The sequence below is a fragment of the Cicer arietinum genome, chromosome 5, assembly GCF_000331145.2.
Source record: "Cicer arietinum cultivar CDC Frontier isolate Library 1 chromosome 5, Cicar.CDCFrontier_v2.0, whole genome shotgun sequence".
NCBI lineage: Eukaryota > Viridiplantae > Streptophyta > Magnoliopsida > Fabales > Fabaceae > Cicer > Cicer arietinum.
In genome coordinates, this window is record NC_021164.2 from 35,977,247 (window position 1) to 36,000,043 (window position 22,797).

Here is a 22,797-nt window from a genome sequence, read left to right on the forward strand (position 1 = left end):
AATGAACTTATTGGATGCATAAGATTGGTTTAAAACCCTATTTGGACAAGCATAAGTATAGGGAGCACGAAAATGACCTAAATGTTCAACCAATGACACAAACGCACCTATTGGACGCACAAGATTGGTTTAAAACCTTAATTGGACAAGAATAAGCCATGGGAAGACGAAAATTACCTAAATGTTCATCCAATGACACAAACACACCTATTGGATGCACCAGATTGGTAAAAAACCCCAATTGGACTAGAATAATTCTAGGGAGGACGAAAATGACCTAAATGTTCATCCAATGACACAAATGAACTTATTGGACGCACAAGATTGGTTTAAAACCTTAATTGGACAAGAATAAGCCTAGGGAGGACGAAAATGACCTAAATGTTCATCCAATGACACAAATGAACTTATTGGACGCACAAGATTGGTTTAAAACCTTAATTGGACAAGAATAAGCCTAGGGAGGACGAAAATGACCTAAATGTTCATCCAATGACACAAATGAACTTATTGGACGCACAAGATTGGTTTAAAACCTTAATTGGACAAGAATAAGCCTAGGGAGGACGAAAATGACCTAAATGTTCATCCAATGACACAAATGAACTTATTGGACGCACAAGATTGGTTTAAAACCTTAATTGGACAAGAATAAGCCTAGGGAGGACGAAAATGACCTAAATGTTCATCCAATGACACAAATGAACTTATTGGACGCACAAGATTGGTTTAAAACCTTAATTGGACAAGAATAAGCCTAGGGAGGACGAAAATGACCTAAATGTTCATCCAATGACACAAATGAACTTATTGGACGCACAAGATTGGTTTAAAACCTTAATTGGACAAGAATAAGCCTAGGGAGGACGAAAATGACCTAAATGTTCATCCAATGACACAAATGAACTTATTGGACGCACAAGATTGGTTTAAAACCTTAATTGGACAAGAATAAGCCTAGGGAGGACGAAAATGACCTAAATGTTCATCCAATGACACAAATGAACTTATTGGACGCACAAGATTGGTTTAAAACCTTAATTGGACAAGAATAAGCCTAGGGAGGACGAAAATGACCTAAATTTTATCCAATGACACAAATGCACCTATTGGATGCACAAGATTGGTTGAAAACCCTAATTTGACTAGAATAAGCCTAGGGTGCACGAAAATGACCTAAATGTTCATCCAATGACACAAATGAACTTATTGGATGCATAAAATTTGTTAAAAACCCTAATTGGACAAGAATAAGCCTACGGATTACGAAAATGACCTAAATGTACATCCAATGACACAAACACACAAATTGGATGCACAAGATTGGTTAAAAACCCTAGTTGGACAAACTTAAGTCTAGGGAGGACGAATTTGACCTAAATGTTCATCCAATGACACAAACACACCTATTGGATGCACAAGATTGGTTAAACACCTTATTTAGACAAGCATAAGTCTAGGGAGGACGAAAATGACCTAAATATTCATCCAATGTCACAAACACACCTATTGGATGCACAAGATTGGTAAAAAAAACCCCTAATTGGACTAGAATAAACCTAGGGAGGACGAAAATGACCTAGATGTTCATCCAAAGGCACAAATGAACTTATTGGATGAACAAGATTGGTTAAGAACCCTAATTGGACAAGAATAAGCCTAGGGGGGACGGAAATGACCTAAATGTACATCCAATGACATAAACACACCTATTGGATGCACTAGTTTGGTAAAAAAATCCCAATTGGACTAGAATAATTCTAGGGAGGACAAGAATGACCTAAATGTTCACCCAATGACACAAACACACCTATTGGATGCACAAGATTGGTAAAAAATAAACCCTAATTAGACTAGAACAAACCTAGGGATGACAAAAATGACCTAAATGTTCATCCAATGACACAAATGAACTTATTCGATCACAAGATTGGTCAAGAACCCTAGTTGGACAAGAATAAGTTTAGGAACGACGAAAATGACCTTAATGTTCATCCAATGACACAAAAGAACTTATTGGATGCACAAGATTGGTTAAAAACCCTAATTGGACCAGAATAAGCCTTGGGAGGACGAAAATGACCTAAATGTTTATCCAATGACACAAACACACCGATTGGATGCACAAGATTGGTTAAAAACCCTAATTGGACCAGAATAAGCCTTGGGAGGACGAAAATGACCTAAATGTTTATCCAATGACACAAACACACCGATTGGATGCACAAGATTGGTTAAAACCCTTAATAAGACTGGAATAAACTAGGGAGGAAGTAAATGACCTAAATGTTCATCTAATGACACAAATAAACTTATTGAATGCACAAGACTGGTTAAAAACCCTAATTGGACAAGAATAAGCCAATGGAGGGCGAAAATGACCTAAATGATTATCCAATGACACAAACACACCTATTGGATGCACAAGATTGGTTAAAAACCCTAGTTGGACAAGCATAAGTCTAGGGAGCACGAAAATGACCTAAATGTTCAACCAATGACACAAACGCACCTATTGGACGCACAAGATTGGTTAAAAACCTTAGTTGGACAAGAATAAGCCAAGGGAGGACGAAAATGACATAAATGTTAATCCAATGACTCAAACACTCCTACTGGATGCACAAGTTTGGTTAAAAACCCTAATTGGACTTGAATAAACCTAGGGAGGACGAAAATGACCTAAATTTTCATCCAATGACACAAATGAACTTACTGGATGCACAAGATTGGTTAAAAACCCTAATTGGACAAGAATAAGCCTAGGGAGAATGAAAATGACCTAAATGTACATCCAATGACACAAACACACCTATTGGATGCACAAGATTGGTTAAAAACCCTAATTGGACAAGAATAAGCCTAGGGAGAATGAAAATGACCTAAATGTACATCCAATGACACAAACACACCTATTGGATGCACAAGATTGGTTAAAAACCCTAATTGGACAAGAATAAGCCTAGGGAGAATGAAAATGACCTAAATGTACATCCAATGACACAAACACACCTATTGGATGCACCAGATTGGTAAAAAAACCCCAATTGGACTAGAATAATTCTAAGGAGGACGAAAATGATCTAAATGTTCATCCAATGACACAAATGAACTTATTGGATCACAAGATTGGTTAAAAACTCTAGTTGGACAAAAATAAGTCTAGGAAGGACGAAAATGACCTAAATGTTCATCCAATGACACAAAAGAACTTATTGGATGCACAAGAATGGTTAAAAGCCGTAATTTGACCAGAATAATCCTTGGGAGGACAAAAATGACCTAAATGTTTATCCAATGACACAAACACACCGATTGGATGCACAAGATTCGTTAAAAACCCTAATAGGACTGGATAAGCCAATGGAGGACGAAAATGACCTAAATGTTTATCCAATGACACAAACTCACCTATTGGATGCACAAGATTGATTTAAAACCCTAGTTGGACAAGCATAAGTCTAGGGAGGACTAAAATGACCTAAATGTTCATCCAATGACACAAACACACCGATTGGATGCACAAGATTGGTTAAAAACCCTAATTGGACTGGAATAAACCTAGGGAGGTAGTAAATGACCTAAATGTTCATCCAATTATTGGTTTAAAACCCTAGTTGGACAAGCATAAGTCTAGGGAGCACGAAAATGTCCTAAATGTTCAACCAATGACACAAACGCACCTATTGGACGCACAAGATTGGTTAAAAACCTTAATTGGACCAGAATAAACCAAGGGAGGACGAAAATGACCTAAATGTTCATCCAATGACACAAATGAACTTATTGGATGCATAAGATTGGTTAAAAACCCTAATTGGACAAGACTAAGCCTATGGAGTACGAAAATGACCTAAATGTACATCCAATGACACAAACACACCTATTCGAAGCACATGATTGGTAAAAACCCCAATTGGACTAGAATAATTCAAGGGAGGACGAAAATGACCTAAATGTTCATCCAATGACACAAACACACCTATTGGATTCTAAAGATTGGTTAAAAACCTTAGTTGGACAAGCATTAGTCTAGGGAGGACGAAAATGACCTAAATATTCATCCAATGACACAAACACACCTATTGGATGCACAAGATTGGTAAAAAAAAACCCTAATTAGACTAGAATAAACCTAGGGAGGACGAAAATGACCTGGATGTTCATCCAAAGACACTAATGAACTTATTGGATTAACAAGATTGGTTAAGAACCCTAATTGGACAAGAATAAGCCTAAAGGGGACGAAAATGACCTAAATGTACATCCAATGACACAAACACACCTATTGGATGCAGAAGATTTGTTAAAAACCCTAGTTGGACAAGGATAAGTCTAGGGAGGACGAAAATTACCTAAATGTTCATCCAATGAAACAAACACACCTATTGGATGCACAAGATTGGTTAGAAACCCTAACTAGACTAGAATAAACCTAGGGAGGACGAAAATGACCTAAATGTTCATCCAATGACACAAATGAACTTATTGGATCACAAGATTGGTTAAAAACTCTAGTTGGACAAGAATAAGTCTAGGAAGGATGAAAATGACCTAAATGTTCATCCAATGACACAAAAGAACTTATTGGATGCACAAGATTGGTAAAAAAATCCCAATTGGACTAGAATACTTCTAGGGAGGACAAAAATGACCTAAATGTTCACCCAATGACACAAACACACCCATTGGATGCACAAGATTGGTAAAAAATAAACCCTAGTTGAACAAGCATAAGTCTAGGGTGGACGAAAATGACATAAATGTTCATCCAATGACTCAAACACACCTACTAGATGCACAATTTTGGTTAAAAACCCTAATTGGACTTGAATAAACCTAGGGAGGACGAAAATGACCTAAATGTTCATCCAATGACACAAATGAACTTATTGGATGCACAAGATTGGTTAAAAACCCTAATTGGACAAGAATAAGCCTAGGGAGGACGAAAATGACCTAAATGTTCATCCAATGACACAAATGAACTTATTGGATGCACAAGATTGGTTAAAAACCCTAATTGCACAAGAATAAGCCTAGGGTGGACAAAAATGACCTAAAGGTTTATCCAATTACGCAAAAGAACTTATTGGATGCGCAAAATTGGTTAAAAACCCTAATTGGACAAGAATAAGCCTAGGGAGGACGAAAATGACCTAAATGAGGATCCAATGACACAAACACACCTATTGGATGTACAAGATTGGTTTAAAACCTTAGCTGGACAAGCATAAGTCTAGGGAGGACGAAAACGACCTAAATATTCATCCAATGACACAAACACACCTATTGGATGCACAAGATTGGCTAAAAACCCTAATTGCACAAGAATAAGCCTAAGGAGGACGAAAATGACCTAAATGTTCATCCAATGACACAAATGAACTTATTGGATCACAAGATTGGTTAAAAACCCTAATTGCACAAGAATAAGCCTAAGGAGGACGAAAATGACCTAAATGTACATCAAATGACACAAACACACCTATTGGATGCACAAGATTTGTGAAAAACCCTAGTTGGACAAGGATAAGTCTAGGGAGGACGAAAATTACCTAAATATTCATCCAATGACACAAACACCCCTATTTAATGCACAAGAATTGTTAGAAACCCTAACTAGACTAGAATAAACCTAGGGAGGACGAAAATGACCTAAATGTTCATCCAATGACACAAATGAACTTATTGGATCACAAGATTGGTTAAAAACCCTAGTTGGACAAGAATAAGTCTAGGAAGGACGGAAATGACCTAAATGTTCATCCAATGTCACAAAAGAACTTATTGGATGCACAACATTGGTTAAAAACCCTAATTGGACCAGAATAAGCCTTGGATGGACGAAAATGACCTAAATGTTCATCGAAAGAGACAAATGAACTTATTGGACGCACGAGATCGGTTAAAAACCCTAATCGGACAAGAATAAGCCAAGGCAGAACGAAAATGACCTAAATGTACATCCAATGACACAAACACACCTATTGGATGCACCAGATTGGTAAAAAATCCCCAGTTGGACTAGAATAATTGTAGGGAGGATGAAAATGACCTAAATGTTCATCCAATGACGCAAATGAACTTATTGGACCACAAGATTGGTTAAAAACCATAGTTGGACAAGAATAAGTCTAGGAAGGACGAAAATGACCTAAATGTTCATCCAATGACTCAAATTAACTTATTGGATGCACAAGATTGGTTAAAAACCCTAATTGGACAAGAATAAGCATAGGGAGGACGAAAATGACCTAAATGTTCATCCAATGACTCAAATTAACTTATTGGATGCACAAGATTGGTTAAAAACCCTAATTGGACAAGAATAAGCATAGGGAGGACGAAAATGACCTAAATGTTCATCCAATGACACAAACGAACTTATTGGATGAACAAGATTTGTTAAGAACCCTAATTGGACAAGAATAAGCCTAGAGTGAACGAAAATGACCTAAATGTACATCCAATGACACAAACACACCTATTGGATGCACAAGATTGGTAAAAAAAACCCTAATTGGACAAGAATAAGCATAGGGAGGACGAAAATGACCTAAATGTTCATCCAATGACACAAACACACCTATTGGTTGCACAAGATTGGTTAAATGCCCTAATTGGACTAGAATAAACCAAGGGAGGACGAAAATGACCTAAATGTTCATCCACTGACACAAATGAACTTCATGGATGCACAAGATTGGTTAAAAACCCTAATTGGACAAGAATAAGCCCAGGGAGGACGGAAATGACCTAAATGTACATCCAATGACACAAACAGACCTTTTGGAGGAACAAGACTGGCTAATAACCTTAGTTGGACAAGCATAAGTCTAGGGAGGACGAAAATGACCTAAATATTCATCCAATAACACAAACACACCTATTGGATGCACAAGATTGGTAAAAAAAACCCTAATTGGACAAGAATAAGCCTAGGGGGAACGAAAATGACCTAAATGTACATCCAATGACACAAACACACCTATTGGATGCACAAGATTTGTTAAAAACCCTAGTTGGACAAGGATAAGTCTAGGGAGGACGAAAATTACCTAAATATTCATCCAATGACACAAACACACCTATTGAATGCACAAGATTGGTTAGAAACCCTAACTAGACTAGAATAAACCTAGGGAGGACGAAAATGACCTAAATGTTCATCCAATGACACAAATGAACTTATTGGATCACAAGATTGGTTAAAAACCCTAGTTGGACAAGAATTAGTCTAGGAAGGATGAAAATGACCTAAATGTTCATCCAATGACACAAAAGAACTTATTGGATGCACAACATTGGTTAAAAACCCTAATTGGACCAGAATAAGCCTAGGATGGACAAAAATGACCTAAATGTTCATCGAAAGACACAAATGAACTTATTGGATGCACGAGATTGGTTAAAAACCCTAATCGGACAAGAATAAGCCAAGGGAGAACGAAAATGACCTAAATGTACATCCAATGACACAAACACACCTATTGGATGCACCAGAATGGTAAAAAAACCCCCAATTGGACTAGAATAATTGTAGGGATGATGAAAATGACCTAAATGTTCATCCAATGACGCAAATGAACTTATTGGACCACAAGATTGGTTAAAAACCCTAGTTCGACAAGAACAAGTTTAGGAAGGACGAAAATCACCTAAATGTTCATCCAATGACACAAATGAAATTATTGGATGAACAAGATTTGTTAAGAACCCTAATTGGACAACAATAAGCCTAGAGGGAACGAAAATGACCTAAATGTACATCCAGTGACACAAACACACCTATTGGATGCACAAGATTTGTTAAAAACCCTAGCTGGACAAGGATAAGTCTAGGGAAGACGAAAATGACCTAAATGTTCATCCAATGACACAAACACACCTATTGGTTGCACAAGATTGGTTAAATACCCTAATTGGACTAGAATAAACCAAGGGAGGACGAAAATGACCTAAATGTTCATCCACTGACACAAATGAACTTAATGGATGCACAAGATTGGTTAAAAACCCTAATTGGACTAGAATAAGTCTAGGATGGACGAAAATGACCAAAATGTTAGTCCAATGACACAAAAGAACTTATTGGATACACAACAATGGTTAAAAAACCTAATTGGACCAGAATAAGCCTTGGGAGGACGAAAATGACCTAAATGTTCATCGAAAGACACAAATGAACTTATTGGATGCACAAGATTGGTTAAAAAGCCTAATCCGATAAGAATAAGCCTAGGGAGGACAAAAATGACCAAAATGTACATCCAATGACACAAACACACCTATTGGATGCACCAGTTTGATAAAAAAATCCCAATTGGACTAGAATAATTCTAGGGAGGACAAAAATGACCTAAATGTTCACCCAATGACACAAACACACCTATTGGATGCACAAGATAGGTAAAAAATAAACCCTAACTGGACTACAATAAACTTAGGGAGGACGAAAATGACCTAAATGTTCATCCAATGACACAAATGAACTTTTTGGATCACAAGATTGGTTAAGTACCCTAGTTGGACAAGAATAAGTCTAGGAAGGACGAAAATGAGCTAAATGTTCATCCAATGACACAAAAGAACTTATTGAATGCACAAGATTGGTTAAAAACCCTAATTGGACCAGAATAAGCCTTGGGAGGACGAAAATGACCTAAATGTTTATCCAATGACACAAACATACCGATTGGATGCACAAGATTTGTTAAAAACCCTAATAGGACTGGAATAAACCTAGGGAGGAAGTAAATGACCTAAATGTTCATCTAATGACACAAATAAACTTATTGAATGCACAAGACTGGTTAAAAACACTAATTGGACAAGAATAAGCCAATGGAGGACAAAAATGACCTAAATGTTTATCCAATGACACAAACGCACCTATTGGACACACAAGATTGGTTAAAAACCCTAATTGGACAAGAATAAGCCAAGGGAAAACGAAAATTACCTAAATGTTCATCCAATGACACAAACACACCAATTGGATGCACTAGATTGGTTAAAAACCCTATTTGGACAAGCAGAAGTCTAGGGAGGACAAAAATGACCTAATGTTCATCCAATGACTCAAACACACCTACTGGATGCACAAGATTGGTTAAAAACCCTAATTAGACTAGAATAAACCTAGGGAGTACGAAAATGACTTAAATATTCATCCAATGACACAAATGAACTTATTGGATGCACAAGATTGGTTAAAAACCCTAATTGGACAAGAATAAGCCTAGGGAGAACGAAAATGACCTAAATTTACATCCAATGACACAAACACACCTATTGGATGCACCAGTCTGGTAAAAAAAACCCCAATTGGACTAGAATAATTGTAGGGAGGATGAAAATGACTTAAATGTTCATCCAATGACGCAAATGAACTTATTGGACCACAAAATTGGTTAAAAACCCTAGTTGGACAAGAATAAGTCTAGGAACGACGAAAATGACCTAAACGTTCATCCAATGACACAAATGAACTTATTAGATGCATAAGATTGGTGAAAAACCCTAATTGGACAAGAATAAGCCTTGGGAGGACGAGAATGATCTAAATGTTCATCCAATGACACAAAGGCACCTATTCGATGCACAAGATTGGTTAAAAACCCTAATTGGACTATAATACACCTAGCGAGGAAGAAAATGACCTAAATGTACATCCAGTGACACAAACACACCTATTGGATGCACAAGATTGGTTAAAAACCCTAGTTGGACAAGCATAAGTCTAGGGAGGACGAAAATGACCTAAATGTTCATCCAATGACACAAACACACCTAATGGATGCACAAGATTGGTAAAAAAAACCCTAATTGGACTAGAATAAACCTAGGGAGGACGAGAAGGACCTAAATGTTCATCCAATGACACAAATGAACATATTGGATCACAAGATTGGTTAAAATCTCTAGTTGGACAAGAATAAGTCTAGGAAGGACGAAAATGACCTAAATGTTCATCCAATGACACAAAAGAACTTATTGGATGCACAAGATTGATTAAAAACCCTAATTGGACCAGAATAAGCCTTGGGAGGACGAAAATGACCTAAATGCTTATCCAATGACACAAACACACCGATTGGATGCACAAGATTGGTTAAAAACCCTAATAGGACAGGAATAAACTTATTGAATGCACAAGACTGGTTAAAAACCCTAATTGGACAAGAATAAGCCAATCGAGGACGAAAATGGCCTAAATGTTTATCCAATGACACAAACACACCTATTGGATGCACAAGATTGGTTAAAAACCCTAATAGGACAGGAATAAACTTATTGAATGCACAAGACTGGTTACAAACCCTAATTGGACAAGAATAAGCCAATCGAGGACGAAAATGGCCTAAATGTTTATCCAATGACACAAACACACCTATTGGATGCACAAGATTGGTTTAAAAGCCTAGTTGGACAAGCCTAAATCTAGGGAGGACGAAAATGACCTAAATTTTCATCCAATGACATAAACACACCTATTGGATGCACAAGATTGGTTAAAAACCCTAATGGGACTAGAATAAACCTAGGATGGACGAAAATGACCTAAATGTTCATCCAATGACACAAATGAACTTATTGGGTGTATAAGATTGGTTAAAAACCCTAATTGGACAAGAATAAGCCTTGGGAGGACGAGAATGACCTAAATGTTCATCCAATGACACAAATGAACTTATTGGATGCACAAGATAGGTTTAAAACCCTAATTGGACTAGAATAAACCTAGGATGGACGAAAATGACCTAAATGTTCATCCAATGACACAAATGAACTTATTGGATGCACAAGATAGGTTTAAAACCCTAATTGGACAAGAATAAGCCTTGGGAGGACGAGAATGACCTAAATGTTCATCCAATGACACAAAGGCACCTATTCGAAGCACAAGATTGGTTAAAATCCCTAATTGGACTAGAATACACCTACGGAGGACGAAAATGACTAACTGTTCATCCAAAGACACAAATGAACTTAATGGATGAACAAGTTTAATTAAAAACCTTAATTGGACAAGAATAAGCTTAGGGAGGAAGAAAATGACCTAAATGTACATCTAATGACACAAACACACCTATTGGATGCACAAGATTGGTTAAAAACCCTAATTGGACTAGAATAAACCAAGGGAGGACGAAAATGACCTAAATGTTTATCCAATGACACAAACACACCTATTGGATGCACAAGATTGGTAAAAATAAAAACCCTAATTGAACAAGAATAAACCTAGGGAGGACGAAATTGACCTAGATGTTCATCTAAAGACACAAATGAACTTATTGGATGAACAAGATTTGTTAAGAACCCTAATTGGACAAGAATAAGCCAAGGGAGGACGAAAATGACCTAAATGTACATCCAATGACACAAACACACCTATTGGATGCACAAGATTTGTTAAAACCCTAGTTGGACAAGGATAAGTCTAGGGAGGACAAAAATGACCTAAATGTTCGTCCAATGACACAAACACACCTATTGGTTGCACAAGATTAGTTAAATACCCTAATTGGACTAGAATAAACCAAGGGAGGACGAAAATGACCTAAATGTTGATCCAATGACACAAATGACCTTAATGGATGCACAAGATTGGTTAAAAAACCTAATTGGACAAGAATAAGCGTAGGGAGGACGAAAATGACCTAAATGTTCATCCAATGACACAAATACACTTATTGGATGCACAAGATTGGTTAAAAACCTTAGTTGGACAAGCATAAGTCTAGGGAGGACGAAAATGACCTAGATGTTCATCCAATGACACAAATACACTTATTGGATGCACAAGATTGGTTAAAAACCTTAGTTGGACAAGCATAAGTCTAGGGAGGACGAAAATGACCTAGATGTTCATCCAATGACACAAATACACTTATTGGATGCACAAGATTGGTTAAAAACCTTAGTTGGACAAGCATAAGTCTAGGGAGGACGAAAATGACCTAGATGTTCATCCAATGACACAAATACACTTATTGGATGCACAAGATTGGTTAAAAACCTTAGTTGGACAAGCATAAGTCTAGGGAGGACGAAAATGACCTAGATGTTCATCCAATGACACAAATACACTTATTGGATGCACAAGATTGGTTAAAAACCTTAGTTGGACAAGCATAAGTCTAGGGAGGACGAAAATGACCTAGATGTTCATCCAATGACACAAATACACTTATTGGATGCACAAGATTGGTTAAAAACCTTAGTTGGACAAGCATAAGTCTAGGGAGGACGAAAATGACCTAGATGTTCATCCAATGACACAAATGAACTTAATGGATGCACAAGATTGGTTAAAAACCCTAATTGGACAAGAATAAGCCTAGGGAGGACATTAATGACCTAAATGTACATCCAATGACACAAACAGACCTGTTGGATGCACAAGATTGGTTAAAAACCTTAGTTGGACAAGCATAAGTCTAGGGAGGACGAAAATGACCTAAATATTCATCCAATAACACAAACACACCTATTGGATGCACAAGATTGGTAAAAAAAAACCTAATTGAACTAGAATAAACCTAGGGAGGACGAAAATGACCTAGATGTTCATCCAAAGACACAAATGAACTTATTGGATGAACAAGATTTGTTAAGAACCCTAATTGGACAAGAATAAGCCTAGGGAGGACGAAAATGACCTAAATGTACATCCAATGACACAAACAGACCGGTTGGATGCACAAGATTGGTTAAAAACCTTAGTTGGACAAGCATAAGTCTAGGGAGGACGAAAATGACCTAAATATTCATCCAATAATACAAACACACCTATTGGATGCACAAGATTGGTAAAAAAAAAACCCTAATTGGACTAGAATAAACCTAGGGAGGACAAAAATGACCTAGATGTTCATCCAAAGACACAAATGAACTTATTGGATGAACAAGATTTGTTAAGAACCCTAATTGGACAAGAATAAGCCTAGGGGGAACGAAAATGACCTAAATGTACATCCAATGACACAAACACACCTATTGGATGCACAAGATTTGTTAAAACCCCTAGTTGGACAAGGATAAACCTAGGCAGGACGAAAATGACCTAAATGTTCATCCAATGACACAAATGAACTTATTGGATCCCAAGATTGGTTAAAAACCCTAGTTGGACTAGAATAAGTCTAGGAAGGACGAAAATGACCTAAATGTTAGTCCAATGACACAAAAGAACTTATTGGATACACAACATTGGTTAATAACCCTAATTGGACCAGAATAAGCCTTGGGAGGACGAAAATGACATAATGTTCATCGAAAGACACAAATGAACTTATTGGATGCACAAGATTGGTTAAAAACCCTAATCGGACAAGAATAAGCCTAGGGAGGACAAAAATGACCTAAATGTACATCCAATGACACTAACACACCTATTGGATGCACCAGTTTGATAAAAAACTTCCCAATTGGACTAGAATAATTCTAGGGAGGACAAAAATGACCTAAATGATCACCCAATGACACAAACACACCTATTGGATGCACAAGATAGGTAAAAAATAAACGCTAATTGGACTAGAATAAACTTAGGGAGGACGAAAATGACCTAAATGTTCATCCAATGACTCAAACACACCTACTGGATGCACAAGATTGGTTAAAAACCCTAGTTGGACAAGCATAAGTCTAGGGAGGACGAAAATGACCTAAATGTTCATCCAATGACTCAAACACACCTACTGGATGCACAAGATTGGTTAAAAACCCTAGTTGGACAAGCATAAGTCTAGGGAGGACGAAAATGACCTAAATGTTCATCCAATGACACAAATGAACTTATTGGATCACAAGATTGGTTAAGTACCCTAGTTGGACAAGAATAAGCCTTGGGAGGACGAAAATGACCTATGTGTTTATCCAATGACACAAACACACCTATTGGATGCACAAGATTGGTTAAAAACCCTAGTTGGACAAGCATAAGTCTAGGGAGGACGAAAATGACCTAAATATTCATCCAATGACACAAATGAACTTATTGGATGCACAAGATTGGTTAAAAACCCTCTTATTGGATGCACAAGATTGGTTAAAAACCCTCTTATTGGATGCACAAGATTGGTTAAAAACCCTCTTATTGGATGCACAAGATTGGTTAAAAACCCTCTTATTGGATGCACAAGATTGGTTAAAAACCCTCTTATTGGATGCACAAGATTGGTTAAAAACCCTCTTATTGGATGCACAAGATTGGTTAAAAACCCTCTTATTGGATGCACAAGATTGGTTAAAAACCCTCTTATTGGATGCACAAGATTGGTTAAAAACCCTCTTATTGGATGCACAAGATTGGTTAAAAACCCTCTTATTGGATGCACAAGATTGGTTAAAAACCCTAGTTGGACAAGCATAAGTCTAGGGAGGACGAAAATGACCTAAATATTCATCCAATGACACAAACACACCTATTGGATGCACAAGATTGGTTAAAAACCCTAGTTGGACAATCATAAGTCTAGGGAGCACGAAAATGACCTAAATGTTCAACCAATGACACAAACGCACCTTATGGACGCACAAGATTAGTTAAAAACCCTAATTGGACAAGAATAAGCCAAGGGAAGACGAAAATTACCTAAATGTTCATCCAATGACACAAACTCACCTATTGGATGCACTAGATTGGTTAAAAACCCTAGTTGGACAAGCATAAGTCTAGGGAGGACGAAAATGACCTAAATGTTCATCCAATGACACAAATGAACTTATTGGATGCATAAGATTGTTTAAAAACCCTAATTGGACTAGAATAAACCTAGGGTGGACGAAAATGACCTAAATGTTCATCCAATGACACAAATGAACTTATTGGATGCATAAGATTGTTTAAAAACCCTAATTGGACAAGAATAAGCCTAGGGAGAACGAAAATGACCTAAATGTACATCCAAGGACACAAACACACATATTGGATGCACCAGATTGGTAAAAAAACCCCAATTGGACTAAAATAATTCTAGGGAGGATGAAAATTACCTTAATGTTCATCCAATGACACAAACACACCTATTGGATGCACAAGATTGGTAAAAAAAACCCTAATTGGACTAGAATAATCCTAGGGAGGACGAAAATGACCTAAATATTCATCCAATGACACAAATGAACTTATTGGATGCCCAAGATTGGTTAAAAACCCTAATTGGACTAGAATAATCCTAGGGAGGACGAAAATGACCTAAATATTCATCCAATGACACAAATGAACTTATTGGATGCCCAAGATTGGTTAAAAACCCTAATTGGACTAGAATAATCCTAGGGAGGACGAAAATGACCTAAATATTCATCCAATGACACAAATGAACTTATTGGATGCCCAAGATTGGTTAAAAACCCTAATTGGACTAGAATAATCCTAGGGAGGACGAAAATGACCTAAATATTCATCCAATGACACAAATGAACTTATTGGATGCCCAAGATTGGTTAAAAACCCTAATTGGACTAGAATAATCCTAGGGAGGACGAAAATGACCTAAATGTTCATCCAATGACACAAACACACCTATTGGATGCACAAGATTGGTAAAAAAAAACTCTAATTGGACTAGAATAAACCTTGGGTGGACGAAAATGACCTAAATGTTCATCTAATGACACAAATGAACTTATTGGATCACAAGATTGGTTAAGTACCCTAGTTGGACAAGAATAAGTCTACGAAGGACGAAAATGACCTAAATGTTCATCCAATGACACAAAAGAACTGATTGGATGAACAAGATTGGTTAAAAACCCTAATTGGACCAGAATAAGCCTTGGGAGAACGAAAATGACCTAAATGTTTATCCAATGACAGAAACACACCGATTGGATGCACAAGATTGGTTAAAAACCCTAGTTGGACAAGCATAAGTCTAGGGAGGACGAAAATGACCTAAATGTTCATCCAATGACTCAAACACACCTACTGGATACACAAGATTGGTTAAAAACCCTAATTGGACTAGAATAAACCTATGGAGGACGAAAATGACCTAAATATTCATCCAATGACACAAATGAACTTATTGGATGCACAAGATTGGTTAAAAACACTAATTGGACAAGAATAAGCCTAGGGAGAACGAAAATGAGCTAAATGTACATCCAATGACAAAAACACACCTATTAGATGCACCAGATTGGTAAAAAAAAAAACCCAATTGGACTAGAATAATTCTAGGGAGGATGAAAATGACCTAAATGTTCATCCAATGACACAAATGAACTTATTGGATGCACAAGATTGGTTAAAAACCCTAGTTGGACAAGCATAAGTCTAGGGAGGACGAAAATGACCTAAATGTTCATCCAATGACGCAAATGAACTTATTGGATCACAAGATTGGTTAAAAACCCTAAATGGACCAGAATAAGCCTTGGGAAGACGAAAATGACCTAAATGTTTATCAAATGACTCAAACACACCTACTGGATGCACAAGATTGGTTAAAAACCATAGTTGGACAAGCATAAGTCTAGGGAGGACGAAAATGACCTAAATGTTCATCCAATGACTCAAACACACCTACTGGATGCCCAAGTTTAGTTAAAAACCCTAATTGGACTTGAATAAACCTAGGGAGGAAGAAAATGACCTAAATGTTCATCCAATGAAACAAAGGCACCTATTGGATGCACAAGATTGGTAAAAAAAACCCTAATTGGACTAGAATAAACCTAGGGAGGACGAAAATGACCTAGATGTTCATCCAAAGACACAAATGAACTTATTCGATGAACAAGATTGGTTAAGAACCCTAATTGGACAAAATAAGCCTTGGGGGACGAAGATGACCTAAGTGTACATCCAATGACACAAACATACCTATTGGATGCACAAGATTTGTTAAAAACACTAGTTGGACAAGAATAAGCTTAGGGAGGAAGAAAATGACCTAAATGTACATCCAATGACACAAACACACCTATTGGATACACAAGATTGGTTTAAAACCCTAGTTGGACAAGCATAAGTCTAAGGAGGACGAAAATGACCTAAATGTTCATCCAATGACACAAACACACCTATTGGATGCACAAGATTGGTTAAATACCCTAATTGACTAGAATAAACCAAGGGAGGACGAAAATGACCTAAATGTTCATCCAATGACACAAATGAACTTTTTGGATGCAGAAGATTGGTTAAAAACCCTAATTGGTCAAGAATAAGCCAATCGAGGACGAAAATGACCCAAATGTTTATCCAATGACACAAACACACCTATTGGATGAACAAGATTGGTTTAAAACCCTAGTTGGACAAACATAAGTCTAGGGAGGACGAAAATGACCTAAATGTTCATCCAATGACACAAACACACCTATTGGATGCACCAGTTTGGTAAAAAAATCCCAATTGGACTAGAATAATTCTAGGGAGGACAAAAACGACCTAAATGTTCACCCAATGACACAAACACACCTATTGGATGCACATAATAGGTAAAAAATAAACCCTAATTGGACTAGAATAAACCTAGGGAGGACGAAAATGACTTAAACGTTCATCCAATGACACAAATGAACTTATTGGATCACAAGATTGGTTAAGAACCCTAGTTGGACAAGAATAAGTCTAGGAAGTACGAAAATGACCTAAATGTTCATCCAATGACACAAAAGAACTTATTGGATGCACAAGATTGGTTAAAAACCCTAATTGGACTAGAATAAGCCTTGGGAGGATGAAAATGACCTAAATGTTTATCCAACGACACAAACACACCGATTGGATGCACAAGTTTGGTTAAAAACCCTAATAGGACTGGAATAAACCTAGGGAGGAAGTAAATGACCTAAATGTTCATCTAATGACACAAATAAACTTATTGAATGCACAAGACTGGTTAGAAACCCTAATTGGACAAGAATAAGCCAATGAAGGACGAAAATGACCTAAATGTATATCCAATGACACAAACACACCTATTGGATGCACAAGATTGGTTAAAAACCCTAGTTGGACAAGCATAAGTCTAGGGAGCACGAATATGACCTAAATGCTCAACCAATGACATAAACACACCTATTGGACGCACAAGATAGGTTAAAAACCCTAGTTGGAGAAGAATAAGTCTAGGAAGGACGAAAATGACCTAAATGTTCATCCAATGACACAAAAGAACTTATTGAATGCACAAGACTGGTTAAAAACCCTAATTGGACAAGAATAAGCCAATGGAGGATGAAAATGACCTAAATGTTTATCCAATGACACAAATGAACTTATTGGATGCACAATATTGGGTAAAAACCCTAATTGGACAAGAATAAGCCTTGGGGGACGAAAATGACCTAAATGTTCATCCAATGACTCAAACACACCTACTGGATGCAAAGATTGGATAAAAACCATAGTTGGACAATCATAAGTCTAGGGAGGAAGAAAATGACCTAAATGTTCATCCAATGACTCAAACACACCTACTAGATGCACAAGTTTAGTTAAAAACCCTAATTGGACTTGGATAAACCTAGGGAGGAAGAAAATGACCTAAATGTTCATCCAATGACACAAAGGCACCTATTGGATGCACAAGATTGGTAAAAAAAAACCCTAATTGGACTAGAATAAACCTAGGGAGGACGAAAATGACCTAGATGTTCATCCAAAGACACAAATGAACTTAATGGATGAACAAGATTGGTTAAGAACCCTAATTGGACAAGAATAAGCCTTGGGGGATGAAAATGACCTAAATGTACATCCAATGACACAAACATACCTATTGGATGCACAAGATTTGTTAAAAACACTAGTTGGACAAGAATAAGCTTAGGGAGGAAGAAAATGACCTAAATGTACATCCAATGACACAAACACACCTATTGGATACACAAGATTGTTTAAAAACCCTAGTTGGACAAGCATAAGTCTAAGGAGGACGAAAATGACCTAAATGTTTATCCAATGACACAAACACACCTATTGGATGCACAAGATTGGTTAAATACCCTAATTGACTAGAATAAACCAAGGGAGGACGAAAATGACCTAAATGTTCATCCAATGACACAAACACACCTATTGGATGCACAAGATTGGTTAAATACCCTAATTGACTAGAATAAACCAAGGGAGGACGAAAATGACCTAAATGTTCATCCAATGACACAAACACACCTATTGGATGCACAAGATTCGTTAAAAACCCTAGTTGGACAAGCATAAGTCTAGGGAGCACGAAAATGACCTAAATGCTCAACCAATGACATAAACACACCTATTGGACGCACAAGATTGGTTTAAAACCCTAATTGGACAAGAATAAGCCAAGGGAGGACGAAAATGACCTATATGTTCATCCAATGACTCAAACACACCTCCTGGATGCACTAAATTGGTTAAAACCCCTAACTGGACTAGAATAAACCAAGGGAGGACGAAAATGACCTAAATATTCATCCAATGACACAAATGAACTTAATGGATGCACAAGATTGGTTAAAACCCCTAATTGGACTAGAATAAACCTAGCGAGGACGAAAATGACCTAAATGTACATCACATGACAAAAACACACCTATTGGATGCACCAGATTGATAAAAAAAACACCAATTGGACTAGAATAATTCTAGGGAGGATGAAAATGACCTAAATGTACATCACATGACAAAAACACACCTATTGGATGCACAAGATTGGTTAAAAACCCTAATTGGACAAGAATAAGCCTAGGGAGAACGAAAATGACCTAAATGTACATCACATGACAAAAACACACCTATTGGATGCACCAGATTGATAAAAAAACCCCAACTGGACTAGAATAATTCTAGGGAGGATGAAAATGACCTAAATGTTCATCCAATGACACAAACACACCTATTGGATGCACAAGATTGGTTAAAACCCCTAATTGGACTAGAATAAACCTAGGGAGGACGAAAATGACCTAAATGTTCATCCAATGACGCTAATAAACTTATTGGATCACAAGATTGGTTAAAAACCCTAATTGGACCAGAATAAGCCTTGGGAAGACGAAAATGACCTAAATGTTTATCCAATAACACAAACACACCAATTGGATGCACAAGATTGGTAAAAAAAACCTAATAGGACTGGAATGAACCTACGGAGGAAGAAAATGACTTAAATGTTCATCTAATGACACAAATAAACTTATTGAATGCACCAGATTGGTTAAAAATCCTAATTGGACAAGAATAAACCAATGGAGGAAGAAAATGACCTAAATGTTTATCCAATGACACAAACACACCTATTGGATGCACAAGATTGGTTTAAAACCCTAGTTGGAAAGGAATAAGTCTAGGGAGGACGAAAATGACCTAAATATTCATCCAATGACACAAACACACCTATTGGATGCACAAGATTGGTTAAAACCCCTAATTGGACTAGAATAAACCAAGGGTGGATGAAAATGACCTAAATGTTCATCCAATGACACAAATGAACTTATTGGATGCATAAGATTGGTTAAAAACCCTAATAGACAAGAATAAGCCTTGGGAGGACGAGAATGACCTAAATGTTCACCCTATAAAACAAAGGCACCTATTCGATGCACAAGATTGGAAAAAAACTCTAATTGGACTAGAATACACCTAGGGAGGACGAAAAAGACTAAATGTTCATCCAAAGACACATATGATCTTATTGGATGAAAAAGATTGGTTAAAAACCCTAATTGGATAAGAATAAGCATAGGGAGGAAGAAAATGACCTAAATGTACATCCAATGACACAAATATACTTATTGGATGCACAAGATTGGTAAAAAAAAAACCCTAATTGGACTAGAATAAACCTAGGGAGGAGGAAAATGACCTAGATGTTCATCCAAAGACACAAATGAACTTATTGGATGCACAAGATTGGTAAAAAAAAAACCCTAATTGGACTAGAATAAACCTAGGGAGGAGGAAAATGACCTAGATGTTAATCCAATGACACAAATGAACTTAATGGACGCACAAGATTGGTTAAAAACCCTAATTGGACAAGAATAAGCCTAGGGAGGACATTAATGACCTAAATATTCATCCAATAACACAAACACACCTATTGGATGCACAAGATTGGTAAAAAAAAAAACCCTAATTGGACTAGAATAAACCTAGGGAGGAGGAAAATGACCTAGATGTTCATCCAAAGACACAAATGAACTTATTGGATGAACAAGATTTGTTAAGAACCCTAATTGGACAAGAATACCTAGAATATACCTAGGGAGGAGGAAAATGACCTAGATGTTCATCCAAAGACACAAATGAACTTATTGGATGCACAAGATTGGTTAAAACCCCTAATCGGACAAGAAAAAGCCTAGGGAGGACAAAAATGACCTACATGTTCATCCAATGACACAAACACACCGATTGGACGCACAAGATTTGTTAAAAACCCTAATTGGACTAGAATAAACCTAGGGAGGAGGAAAATGACCTAGATGTTCATCCAAAGACACAAATGAACTTATTGGATGCACAAGATTGGTTAAAACCCCTAATCGGACAAGAAAAAGCCTAGGGAGGACAAAAATGACCTACATGTTCATCCAATGACACAAACACACCGATTGGACGCACAAGATTTGTTAAAAACCCTAATTGGACTAGAATAAACCTAGGGAGGAGGAAAATGACCTAGATGTTCATCCAAAGACACAAATGAACTTATTGGATGCACAAGATTGGTTAAAACCCCTAATCGGACAAGAAAAAGCCTAGGGAGGACAAAAATGACCTAAATGTTCATCCAATGACACAAAAGAATTTATTGGATGCACAAGATTGGTTAAAAACCCTAATTGGACCATAATAAGCTTTGCGAGGACGAAAATGACCTAAATGTTTATCCAATGACACAAACACACCGATTGGACGCACAAGATTTGTTAAAAACCCTAATAGGACTGGAATAAACCTAGGGAGGAAGTAAATGACCTAAATGCTCATCTAATGACACAAATAAACTTATTGAATGAACAAGACTGGTTAAAAACCCTAATTGGACAAGAATAAGCCAATGGAGGACGAAAATGACCTAAATGTTTATCCAATGACACAAACACACCTATTGGATGCGCAAGATTGGTTAAAAACCCTAGTTGGACAAGCATAAGTCTAGGGAACACGAAAATTACCTAAATGTTCAACCAATGACACAAATGCACCTATTGGACGCACAAGATTGGTTAAAAACCCTAATTGGACAAGAATAAGCCAAGGGAAGACGAAAATTACCTAAATGTTCATCCAATGACACAAACACACCTATTGGATGCACTAGATTGGTTCAAAACCCTATTTGGACAAGCATAAGTCTAGGGAGGACAAAACTGACCTAATGTTCATCCAATGACTCAAACACACCTACTGGATGCACAAGATTGGTTAAAAACCCTAATTGGACTAGAATAAACCTAGGGAGGACGAAAATGACCTAAATATTCATCTAATGACACAAATGAACTTATTGGATGCACAAGATTGGTTAAAAACCCTAATTGGACTAGAATAAACCTAGGGAGGACGAAAATGACCTAAATATTCATCTAATGACACAAATGAACTTATTGGATGCACAAGATTGGTTAAAAACCCTAATTGGACAAGAATAAGCCTAGGGAGAACGAAAATGACCTAAATATTCATCCAATGACACAAATGAACTTATTGGATGGATAAGATTGGTGAAAAACCCTAATTGGACAAGAATAAGCCTTTGGAGGACGAGAATGACCTAAATGTTCATCCAATGACACAAAGGCACCTATTCGATGCCCAAGATTGGTTAAAAA